Source organism: Oryctolagus cuniculus, chromosome 8 (assembly GCF_964237555.1).
Source record: "Oryctolagus cuniculus chromosome 8, mOryCun1.1, whole genome shotgun sequence".
Lineage (NCBI taxonomy): Eukaryota > Metazoa > Chordata > Mammalia > Lagomorpha > Leporidae > Oryctolagus > Oryctolagus cuniculus.
Window position 1 is genome coordinate 95,969,455 of NC_091439.1, and position 10,904 is coordinate 95,980,358.

The following is a 10,904-nucleotide window of genomic DNA, read 5'->3' on the forward strand; positions in this document are numbered from 1 at the left end:
ACTTTTAGAGTTGGGTTAATGTGTATTGAGGACTATTATCCTGATGTGACTTTGGGAATTGGTTTTGTAGCTACCTTGGCAAGAGTTCTGGTTGGGCTACATAGTATAGTTTCTCTTCTTATCCTTCAGTTAACCATCAACTGCTGGGAGTATGAGACTGGGGCATTCCTGGGGCCAGTGTAGTTGTTAGTATCCCTGTCATACTGGTCCCCAACCATCTCCACAGGGAGGGACTAGGGTCAGGAGCTTCTACAATCTTGGGAATGGGTAGTGCTAGTACCGAGAGCGGGCCTAGCACAGAAACTCAAAACCACTATCCAAGTCAGAAGCTGGAGTTGAAATATCAACATTGTCTCTGGGAGTGGGCTGGGCTCATGGTCTCTCAGTGACAGAACAATTCCAGGGACCCCAGAGTGGTGCTAATATTGATTGGAGGAGATGGGTCCTCCACATACTGTCTGGTTCCTCAAGGATGGCTTTGATTCTAGGACACCGTAGCAAGCACTTCCAGGACACTCCTCAAGGGCTCTGTGTTCAGTTGGATGAGCCGTAGGAACCCCAGGCCAGAGCCATAAGTGCATCATAACAACACCCATGGGAAGGGCTATCGTATTTACTGTTGTGCTGGGCAGAAGGAAAGTGCGGTAATCCTGGACCAGAATCCTGACTGTGCAATGGGCCTGCTTGGTTGGAGAGAGCACAGAAGCTCCAGTAAGCATGTTGGACTGGAGGGGACCAGAAAATCCATATAATGTTTGTGGGAGCAACAACAGCCCAGAATGAGCCTCAGGATAAAAAAAAAAATGTATACATTTAAAGCTACTGAAGAAACAGGATACTCTAAGTGCAAGAATGTTTTTAGTTCTTTTAGTCATGGTTGTTTTGCCATTTTTTCAAATAACTATAATTAAAAAGTAATTGACTTGCAAGAGTTAAGTTGGAATATTCCCAGTTAAAAGCCTAAGTTTCTAAAACCAGAAATACTTGATTTTCAAATTATTTCAAAACATACTTTAATTTTAATTATAGTATTATTATTTTAGAGGTAGAGAGAGCAAGAGAAGAAAACAGAGGGGTTGGGGAAAGAGAGAGAAAGAGAGAGCACATTATCATTATTGCTTCATTCCCCAAATGTACACAAAGACCAGGGGACCAAAGTCAGGATCTAGGAACTGAACAGGACCCAATTACTTGAGCCATCACTACTGCCTCCCAGAATCCACATTAGCAGGAAGTAGAAGTCAGGAACCAGAGGAGGTGTTCTAAGTGTTAGGTCAAATGTCTGCACCTTAATAGTTATTATTATTATGAATATATTTTTCATTTGTTTTGTAATGAACTTAAACAGAAATACAATATTGTCTTTGAGAATATATTTTCAAGGAAGATATACTGTCATTAAGGTTTTTAAAACAGTATTATTTTTAAGTTTAGAACAACCATTGTTTATACTAATGAGAACCATGAGAGACACATTTTTATTTGCTTATTTTTTCAGATAAAAATATGTTTCAGTTAGAGTTTAATGTAAAAGTGATCTTCTTAGTATTGTTGTCTTTCTAAATCTATCAATTTTAGATACATGTAAACCTTGTGTCAAAGCGATAATTTCATTATGTGATATATATATTTATTGAATGCTTATAATTCACATTGTACTAATATTTTGAATATATTAATACATTATAATACTTCATATCATATTAAAATATCTCAGTATTAGTGGCCAGCGCCGCGGCTCACTAGGCTAATCCTCCGCCTTGCAGCGCCGGCACACCAGGTTATAGTCCTGGTCGGGGCGCCGGATTCTGTCCCAGTTGCCCCTCTTCCAGGCCAGCTCTCTGCTGTGGCCAGGGAGTGCAGTGGAGGATGGCCCAACACCTTGGGCCCTGCACCCCATGGGAGACCAGGATAAGTACCTGGCTCCTGCCATCGGATCAGCGTGGTGCGCCGGCCGCAGCGCACCGGCTGTGGTGGCTATTGGAGGGTGAACCAACGGCAAAAGGAAGACCTTTCTCTCTGTCTCTCTCTCTCACTGCCCACTCTGCCTGTCAAAAAAGAAAAAAGAAAAGAAAAGAATATCTCAGTATTAGTGTCTTCCTCTCAAAAACCCAGCCCACTCTATTTTTAAAATAATAAAGAGAGGAGATACCACTATGCCATTTCCAGTGTGCCGTACAATATCATTTTGTTACTTAGTTTGGAAGCCTATCTCTCTCTAGTCTGTTAGTCACAAGTCATTTCAAAAATGCAACTGAAGTGCCCCAGAGTAAATATTGTAAATATTGAACACCATAGATTCTAAAATAGCATTGCAAACATGTAAAACAATAAAAATAATAATGAATATTATCTGAAAGACTGCTGTATAATAGACACTGCACTGTGAAGAAGTAGTTTTAAGTATTTTAAGAATGAATACATTAAGACTCACAATAATCACCTAAGAAATGTACTATTTCTGTCCATTCAATTTAACAATCAAAACTGATGAATAGGAAAAACCAAAAGAATGTACCCTATCAGACCAAAGATGCAAATACGCCTTTAGACTTTTAAACATCAATTCACTGATACAAAGTCATTACCAATTCCTGGTCAATATCAGCTTTGTCAGGGTATGAACCTGAACTTTGTCAAGGACTTGCCTCTTATCTCTGTATTTTGATACCATTTTGAACCTTGTACACCAGGTCTACTAAACATTAACAGTTGGTTAACTGTTAACTGTTTTACAACTTCAACTGATGGTGTTTGTTTTCCTCTCTCACTGGTATTTAACTCTTTCCAACTTTCAAGCTAGGACTTATCTCTTCATATCTTGAAGTCCTATGTATTCAAAATATCCTAGCCCTTGAATTTATTCATAGAAATTACTGTAGAAAAGTGTTAGGAAAATGGTGCAGTTTTATCTAAGGTGCAATCTACACCCTGACACCATCCTAGGCTCTTGCCCCGCCGCCATTGCTGGAAGCCAGGTGGTCACGTGGCCCAACCACCAGTGTCAAGCTCCACCCGCATCCTGATGGGATTCGCTGTTCCTACTTCCCTGCCCACCCTATCTCATAGTTTTAAAAGGACCTGTTCCTGAACACGTGGCTCTCTCTCAGCTTCTCTTCTCTCATCTCCTTCTCTCTCCTCTCTTGGCTCTCTCTCAGTGCCTCTCTTCTCTCTCTCTCTCTTTCTCTCTGTTACACTCTCCTTCTCTTTTTCCTTCTTCACCCCTTCCCTCCAGTCTGCTGGGTTTTCCCCAGTAAACCCTTTCCCTTATTCTGGTGTTTGGTGCGTTTTGTGATGATCTTACAAAAAGGACGTCCCTGATGCCCAGCACTTGTTTTCAGCATCTGTATGAAAATGTCACCTATTTGGGGCCAGTGCTGTGGCATAGAGGCTAAGCTTCCTCCTGCAGTGCCACCATCCCTTATGGGCACTTGTTTGAGTCCCAGATGCTCCACTTTGGATCCAGCTCTCTGCTACGGCCTGAGGAAGCAGTAGAGGGTAGCCCAAGTGCTTGGGATCCTGCACTCATGTAGGGGACCCAAAGGAAGTTCCTGGATATGGCTTTGGATTGGCACAGCTCCATGCACTGCAGCCATTTGGGGAGTGGACCAGCAGATGGAAAACCTTTCTCTCTGCCCTTGTCTGCAACTCTACCTCTCAAATAAATAAATAATTAAATAAATCTTTAGAAAAAAAGTCATCTATTTATCTTTTATAATTATTCTATAAATTGATATCTATTATTTTCCTGCAGCTATCATGAAAATGCTATGTGGGTGTCAACAGTTTCCATGATCAGCCTATGAAGGCCCTGAATCTAACAATCTGCTAGATCAACAAAGGACCCAGTCATACAATCACATAGCCAAAAGCCTACAACTTTACCTCTGCATTTGTTTATCAAAAAATGTTCCTTTGATTGTTAAAAAGTTTGTGACAGGAAAGAAGAAAAAAGCTAGGAATTTTTTTGGAGACTTAAGGTTGGTAGGAATGACTATTACATTTGATTCAGCCACCAGGGAACATGTTATGGCAAGACTATCCTCCATAATTTATGATATTTATGTCTTTCTGACTTACCTGAATATTTTACTCTTAAATACAAAGTAAAGTTCAATTCTAATTTCAGAAATCTTTAAATAAGTATCACTTAAAGATTATATATATAATTTCATAATATAAAAATGTGAACTACTGCGCTGGAGCCTTAGCCTTTTGATATAGGAGGATAATAAGACTAATGTTTTCATTGTGCATTTTTTTAAAAAAAAAACACTATTTTAGCAAGCAGAATATACAAGGCATCTTCAAAATATTCATGAATGATGTGTATTCAGAAAAAAACTATTCATGGATTTAAAAAATTTTTCCACCAACATAAATTTATTTAGTTTTTTTATTATATTTCTCTACATACCATTCAAAGTACCCACATTTTGTGTCCATGTCTAAGATCAACAAGCTGGACACTAAATTTGACAAGACAAATTTTATTCTGGCAAGGAAATAAAATCAAATAAGATCAAAGAAACTTGTAAGAATTAATCAGAAATCCTAGATCAGATAAACTGAGCTTTTAGTCTGTATTAATAATTTCTAATAAGGGCACTGAGATTTGAAAGAGTTGAGAGAGAATGAAATAAATGCATAAATACTTCAATAAAGCAAAAATCGATTGACAGGGGCAGAAACCAATTATAACCAAGATATTTAGAAGTTGTAATAAAAGATTCTGAGATACCCTAAATTAAATTACAGGCTGGAGGAAGGAAAAAAGGAAGAGAAGGAGGAGTTTATAAAAACTGACAGCTTTGGCTTAAGTCAACAAAGACACATGAAAAGCTGCTCCCGACTCATTTCCTGTAAGTTGAAGACAGCCATCAGGAACTTTGCATCCTGAATGTAGAATTGACCAACAAAGCAGCAGCAAGGACTTCCCTTTCCGAACATTCCTTCCATCCCAGGACATGGCTTGCTTTGTATTGTTCTGTCTCCTTTTTTAAAATACTTATTTTATTTGAATTGTAGAGATACAGAGAGAGATTGGAGCTAGAGTTAAAGAGAGAGAGAGAGCGCGTGGGCGATCTTCCATCTGCTGGATCACTCCCCAAATGGCCATAACAGCCGAGGCTAGGCTAGTCTGAAACCAGAAGCCGGGAACTTCTCCGAAGTCTCCAGTGTGTGTGCAGGGACCATCCTCTGCTGTATACCAGGCCATTAGCAGGGAGCTGCATGGTTAGTGGAGCAGCCGGGGCTGGAACTGGTGCGCCCATATGGGATGCCAGTATCCCAGGCGGCTGCTTTATAGCTATGGCAAACGAATCAATAAAAGTTTTAGAAAAATCTAAACTTTTTGGCACTCAAATACGTTTATGTTTAAATTTTAAATCCCAACAATTTTTGAAGTACCCTCATACAGCTGACAAGGTGTGAAAATCCAAAATATATAAGGAAATCAATTAACAAAGAAGCGGATTAACAAAGAAAAAATTAACAAAAGATCTGAATATATAATTTTGTGTGGCCGGCACCGCGGCTCACTAGGCTAATCCTCCACCTGTGGCGCCAGCATGCCGGGGTTCTAGTCCCATTTAGGGTGCTGGATTCTGTCCCGGCTGCTCCTCTTCCAGTCCAGCTCTCTGCTGTGACCCGGGAGGGCAGTGGAGGATGGCCCAAGTGCTTGGGCCCTGCACCTGTATGGGAGACCAGGAAGAAGTGTAATCGGAGAAGACCCCTAAAATTTTACCCTGAAATGTGGCCCCTTAAAGTTCCACAGAAATGCTATCCGGGGTCGGGGTGCCACATGTACTACCAGAATTTGGGGTGCCTTACAATTTCACCATGGGCTTATTACTAAATCCCCGAGAGGGTTCTTGCCTAATATTTAGAGAATCCCCTTTATGACCATATTTGGTCCCTTTCCTCCAAAAGCTCAGGAGACCAGTTGTACTAAGGCATCTCTTCCCAAGTGGGTAGAGTTGTGTAATTTTCCATTAAGTGGCCATAGGTAGCATAATTCTGTGATTTAGCATCCACTATCCATTTGCATTCTTAGTATAGCCTCGCTGTTAAGCCCATTAATTTTCAGGCTCCATATAGTGAGATTCCTTCGCTACTTCCACAGATTGACGTATAAGGGCCATTTCCAAACTTTCCTGTGTAGCTGCTCTATCTGTTAACGCATTTCCCTGATTAATGTAATTATCTCCCTTCTGATATACCTTGCAGTGGGTGATGGCCACTTCTAAAGGCTCCAGTACTGCCTGAAGTAGAGCCAGTATTTCTTTTCCATATTTAACAGGGGTCAGTAAGCCCCTCTCTTTCCAGATTGCTGCATGTGCGTGTAACACAAGGAAAGCATATCTGTAATCTGTATATATATTAACTCGCTAACCTTTTCCCACTTGTAAAGCCCTAGTGAATGCAATAAGCTCTGCCTTTTGGGCTAAAGTACTGTGTGGTAGTGCTTGGGCTTCTATCTTTTGCCTTTCTAACTCATTCCTTCAGATAGCTGCTGCCATCAGTAAACCATTAGACATCTGGATTTTCCAGGGGCTCATCTTGTAGGTCTGGACAACTAGAGTACACCTGCTTAATTCAGAAGCACCTGGCTCCTGGCTTCAGATTGGCACAGTGTGCCGGCCGCAGTGCGCCCGCTGTAGCGGCCTTTGGGGGGTGAACCAACGGAAAAGGAAGGCCTTTCTCTCTGTCTCTCTCTCTCTCTCTCTCTATATATATATATATATACATATAAAATTTTGTGAAGACATGGAAAGTTCCAACAGATATATGAAAATATGGCCGACAAAACTAACCAACAGAGATATGCCAACTGAAACAAAAATAAGATATTGCCTCCTAAATGTCATAATGACTTTTATCAAAAAAATGATAATTATATGAGAGTATGTTTAAAAAAGGGAACGCTTGCACAATGTTGATGAGAATTTAAATTAGTAGAGCCATTACTGAAAATAGTACTGTAATTCTCAAAAATAAGAAAAAATAGAGGTAGCTTTTTATCCAGGATTCCCATTTTTGGATATGGATTTGAAGGACTTGAATTCTTCATGCCAAAGAGGCATCTGAACTGATGCTCACTGCAGCAGTCTTCACAGGAGAAACAGGTTTTAGGGCACAACTGCACATCATGATGAGTAGAGTTCATCATTTATGTTTCAAGCTTTTGAAAAATTAATTTCAAATGTTCTTGCCAACTTATTTAGGCCTTAATTTTTAATGGTCAATAGTTTTATTTATAATAGAATAAAACCTCAATATCTTTGAAACACTGGATAAAAAGGAAATTGGGTGTCATCATGAATATTTTATCATTTGGGGTTTGTTTTACTCTAAATGCTGAAGAGCCCATGAGAGTATTTTAGGCATGGAAAGCCAAGACATTCTGGAAAAATAAAAGAAGGGGGGGGCCTAAATGAAAGATCTCTGCAAGTGAGATCCCAGTAGAAAGAACAGGCCATCAACGAAGGAGGTACCTTTCTCTGAAGGGAGGAGTGAACCCCCACTTTGACTATGACCTTGTCTAAATAAGATCAAAGTCGGCGAACTCAAAAGGCTTCCATAGCCTTGGCAGCTCATGACAAGAGCCTAGGGTGATTACTGACGCCATAAATAAGAGTGTCAATTTGTTAAGTCAACAACAGGAGACACTGTGCACTTACTCCTCATGTAGGCTCTCTGTCCTTAATGTGTTGTTCAATGTGAATTAGTGCTATGACTAGTACTCAAACAGTATTTTTCACTTTATGTTCTGTGTGGGTGCAAACTGTTGAAATCTTTACTTAATATATACTAAATTGATCTTCTGTACATAAAGATAATTGAAAATGAATCTTGATGTGAATGGAATAGGAGAGGGAACGGGAGTTGGGAGGGTTGCGGGTGGGAGGAAGTTATGGGGGGGAAAAGCCATTGTAATCCATATGCTGTACTTTGGAAATTTATATTTGCTAAATAAAAGTTAAAAAAATAGAATTTTTAATACACATTGAAATGAGTTATTTACATAACACAAATATATTATTTTGTGTTAATCTCTATATACATTTTTAGTCATGTAAAAACCTAATCAAATATGTTCCATGATAAATTTATGGATTTAGGGGCCACTGTAAGCAGTGTCAGTATCCCATATGAGCACCAGTTCAAGTCTGGGCTGCTACACTTCTGAACCAGCTCCTTGCTAATGTGCCTGGGAAAGCTTTGGAGGCTGGCCCAAGTCTTGGGCTCCTGAACTCATAAAGGGGGACCAGGAGGAGCTTCTGGTTCCTGGCTTTGGACTGGCCCAGCTCCAGCCATTACGGCCATTTGGAGAGTGAACCAGTGGATGAAAGATCTCTCTCTTTTTCCCTCTCTATCTGTAACTCTATCAGATAAATAAATAAATCTATAAAAATATAGATTTAACATTAACATCACATTAAACAGAATAGTATGTATGCTGCATTTAATTTACATTTTCCTAAATGGTAGCAATTCAGTTGATGAATAAACAGAGCAAGTGTTTCCTTATTTTGTATAAACATATTCCTATTTTTCATTAATCATTGCCCTATTGTAGTCTCACTCAGTTTTAATCTGCATAACAACTTGACCTTAAAGTAAGAAATAGAAAACCTAGAAATATCTACACTATACACATTGCTTTCAAAATTGTGAAATGGGAAATTGGATGTGTGCAGTAACATTGTCCAAATGTAGTTGCATACACTTTGTCTTAATAATTCATCAGCATGCTATAATGCATAAAATTAATGGACATTGTATATCTTTGCTTATTGAATCAAAATAAAATTAGTTATTGAAATAGACAAATTGTAGGCCGGCGCCGCGGCTCAATAGTCTAATCCTCCACCTTGTCGCGCCGGCACACCAGGTTCTAGTCCCGGTCGGGGTGCTGGATTCTGTCCCGGTTGCCCCTCTTCCAGGCCAGCTCTCTGCTGTGGCCCGGGAGTGCAGTGGAGGACGGCGCAGGTGCTTGGGTCCTGCACCCCATGGGAGACCAGGAGAAGCACATGGCTTCTGCCTTCGGATCAGCGCGGTGCGCCGGCCGCATCGGCTATTGGAGGGTGAACCAATGGCAAAAGAAGACCTTTCTCTCTGTCTCTCTCTCTCACTGTCCACTCTGCCTGTAAAAAAAAAAAAAAAAAGAAAAAAGAAAAAAAAAAGTAATAGACACATTGAATTAAAAGAAGATGTTCTAAGATTTGTTATTATATAATCAATCATTAGGTATTATTAGAATGCTTGAACTTACAGGGTATCAGCCCTACTATCCATTCAAACCAATTAGGACTTCTTTTTTTATTTTTATTTATTTTTTTTATTTGACAGAGTTAGACAATGAGAGAGAGAGACAGAGAAAAAGGACTTCCTTCTGTTGGTTCACTCCCCAAATGGCTGCTACGGCCGGTGCTGTGCCGATCCAAAGCCAGGAGCCAGGTGCTTCTTCCTGGTCTCCCATGTGGGTGCAGGAGCCCAAGGACTTGGGCCATCCTCCACTGTCCTCCTTGGCCACAACAGAGAGCTGGACTGGAAGAGGAACAACCTGGACTAGAATTTGGTGCCCATATGGGATGCCAGTGCCACAGGTGGAAGATTAACCAAGTGAGCCATGGTGTATGTATTTTTCTATATTAAATATCTTTGAATGAATCCATTACAATGAATACAAAAAATTTAAGTAGTCAGGGGCTGGTGCTGTGGTACAGTGGGTTAACGCCCTGGCCTACAGCCTGGCATCCCATATGGGAGCCGGTTCAAGACCTGGCTGCTCCACTTCTGATCCAGCTCCCTGCTATGGCCTGGGAAAGCAGTGGAAAATAGCCCAATTCCTTGGGCCCTTACACCTGCGTGGGAGGCTGGGAAGTGACTCCTTGCTCCTGGCTTTGGATTGGCGCAGCTCCAGCCAATGAGGCCAATTGGGGAGTGAACCAGAGGATGGAAGACCTCTCTATCTCTCTCTGCCTCTCCTTCTCTCTGTGTGTAACTCTTTCAAATAAATAAATAAATCTTTTAAAAAATTTAAGTACTCATAAAAGCCCCCATTCTTGAAATTACTTCTCACATGACAGCATGAGTATTTCAGTGGACCAGCTCCCAGGTGAAACAGAAATAATTAATCTCAATTATTCAAAGACACAGTTACTTAATAGTCCATGGAATTTTCCTAAGGACATGCTAGAGAAAAATAAAAACCATATATCAACTTCTTGGTGAAAACAGCCAAAGCCTGTGGCACTTAGTCTATGACCTGTTCCTCTGCCCCTTTTTGAGACCAGTGACACTGCAATGCAGGTGTGGACTAGACCACTGGACTTCCTCAGCCCATGGCTCACAGTTGAAAGAGAACCATTTATCCCAAAGTTTGTAAAATGCAGTGAGAGCATGTGACATTCATACAGGACCTGCTCTGAGTCACCCCTCCTAGCCAAATCAAAGCAATTCTATTATAGATAAGACTAGATTTGACCACAAGGCTACTTCCCCCACAGCTCCAAAGAGGAGACAGAACAGTCTCCCTTCTCCCATTCAGCCACAGTCATAATTCAGAGGTTCTATTCAGACACAGCACCCTGAGAATCCAATTACTGGCTAGTCATTGCCCACTTCATTCATAGTTTGGCAGTTACACAGTGGGAGTAGCAAACTAAGAATAGAAGCCAGAGACTCACTCCTCAAGAATCACAATCAGAGATGTGTGTCACTGTCCCTGCCCCAAGTTCACTGTGATTCCGTTATCAAGAAATTACAAGAGGCATACTGAGATGACACAAAGTAAATTAGTACTTTCTTAGTACTGGAGGAATAGGAAATTGGTGTTTACAAGCACAAGGGATAAAGGGTATAAGATTTTTTTACAGTAACGAAATGCTAAAAAATTA